A 2,293-nucleotide genomic window follows, 5' to 3' on the forward strand; every position below is an offset into this window, starting at 1 on the left:
TACCAGCTGAACTTGCTATTGAAAGTAGTTAGATTACTTATGATATTGTGTGATCAACAAAATATTGGGGAAAAAGGAATGGAAGACAACTGTATATAGCAGAGATAGTGTAATAAGAGAGTGGGAAAAGGCAGAGGGTCAAACATGGGGTAAAAAACATATATATACATATACATATATATGAAAGTAGAAATGGAATATTATTGATGATAACATGCATGATTAAGCCACTAGGCAGTTTATTCTAGATGGGAAACCACATTTAGTCATTTAGTATGTTGTGGTGATGCTTAGGGAATGAATGTTAAGTAATTTTTTTAAAAAGTTGCAGGAGAAAAAAAAACAGTAAAACTGTTCATATCGAAATGAAAAAAAATGCATATTTGATGACTGCAGTAAGCTATATAGCCCCAGCTAGGTGCTACTTTATAGTATGTTCATTCTACTCACTGAGGTTTATGCCTAAAGTCAGACTTGGGTTTATGCATAGGTATATATCAGCTGTGCTAGCTATTGGATATATTTAGACTAATTAAATTCATTAGCAAATCAATTAAATTGAATTCATTAGCAAATCAATTAAATTGGGGGGGGGAGGCATAGAAAGCAACCATGGATACCAGAGACAATGTGGGAGGAGGGTGGGACATGGCAGAGGGTGAGGGATAGGGAATCAAGGATGGCAAAACAAACAGAGTATACAAGACATAAGAATTGGAAAATTATTTGCGGATAACATGTATGTTGATGTGCTTGATTGAGCCAATATACAGTGTATTTCGGATAGAAAATTCATTTGTATGCTGTAATGATGTATAGTGAATTAATGTAAAAAATAAATGAAGAGGAAAAAAAAAAAACTCACCATGGGGCTGGTCAGTGACATGGTGGTTAGGGTGACTGAATCCTACATGACTAGCTGCATGATTCAAATCCTAGAGCCAGAGGCTTGAAAAACATGCCATGTGCATGTGCATGCATGCCCAAGGTCCCAACAGGAGAAGGGACTGCCATTTGGCCATCCTCTCTTGGGGAAAGGAGGGTGATTTCTCTCTCTTTTGCTCTCTCTCTCTTCTTCTCTCTCTCTTTCTCATCACTTCCAGTGAAGGCATATGCCCTATGGCAAAACAAGGAGAAAAAAAAAAGAAAGGCTGGAGAATGGGGATTGGTTAAGATTGTCACAGAAGTGGAAAAAAAAAACATTAAAAAAAAGAAAACCTCACCATATCATTGGGTCATCAGAAAAATTGTAAGACATTTTTGCATAGAAAAATAGAAAAAATATGTCATGACTTTTCTGACAACCCAATAGCTCCCTTTTCTGAGACAATGGCTACCATGGTAGTAATAATATAGTCACAAAATTTATTTGAGAGCCAGATAAGTATTAAGATGTGTAAAAGGGGGCCAGCAGGTGGTGGGTTGGTTGAGGGCACTGGACTCCCATATGGGCCAACTGCAGTTCAAGTCCCAGACCTAGTGGCTTGCTTTCTTGCTCTCTCTCTCTCTGCCCCGCTCTCTGGTCAAATTAGAATAAATAAATGAATAAATAACAATAAATAAAATAATTCTTAAAAAAAAACTTTTTTACAATGTGTAAAAGATAGAGAGTAAGTAATAGAATACTAAGCCTGACAGAACAAAAAATAAAACTTCAAGCCAGAGGCATATGCTGTTCTTTGATAGACTGATAGTTATACAAAGCACACTTGTAGGCTAGATCTAGACTAGTGACTACATGTTTGCCACCCCTGAAAAGAATTCCTCAGAAGGTAATTTGTAGTTTCAAATTCCAAACTAGCACACTCCCACTGTAAAAGTAAATTATAGGCTATTTTTTCATAGAAGCCAAATTTTAAGTTTTCTGTTAATACTTCATATTCCTTCTTTCTTATATAATCTGAGGTCTCTGTGATGGTTTCTTTGTGTGTATGTATAAAGTGTATTCATTTATTTCTTCCCAAATGAGAGAGATGGTATCTGCAATATGGTTTCCCCAACAAGGTACCCCCACAGCGTCCACAATCCAACCTAGTATCAGTCAGCCCCAGTTCAAGGGCAAGCACATGTCTGGCATATTCAGGAGGTCTTGAGATGCAAACCTGAAATCTACCCACATGGGTCAGCCTCAAAAAGTGTGGCATTTTATCTCTATGCCAACATCCTCTGGTAGGGTTTTATAAAGCATTTCTGTTTGTTCAAGCTGAACCATTTCATTAACTGACCTTGGAACCTTGCCATTTTCTTAATAAGACAGGACAAGTAAGCTGGACCAAAAGAAGAGACTAATAGC

General features: G+C 37.1%; 1 protein-coding gene across 3 annotated transcripts in view; it reads right to left on the bottom strand.

The window, feature by feature from the left end:
- Positions 1 to 2,293, bottom strand: part of RABGAP1L (RAB GTPase activating protein 1 like) — a 762,391-nt gene that overhangs the window by 595,547 nt on the left and 164,551 nt on the right. The gene's annotated exons all lie outside the window — the stretch shown is intronic.

Source organism: Tupaia chinensis, unplaced genomic scaffold (genome assembly GCF_000334495.1).
Source record: "Tupaia chinensis unplaced genomic scaffold, TupChi_1.0 Scaffold000369_1, whole genome shotgun sequence".
NCBI lineage: Eukaryota > Metazoa > Chordata > Mammalia > Scandentia > Tupaiidae > Tupaia > Tupaia belangeri.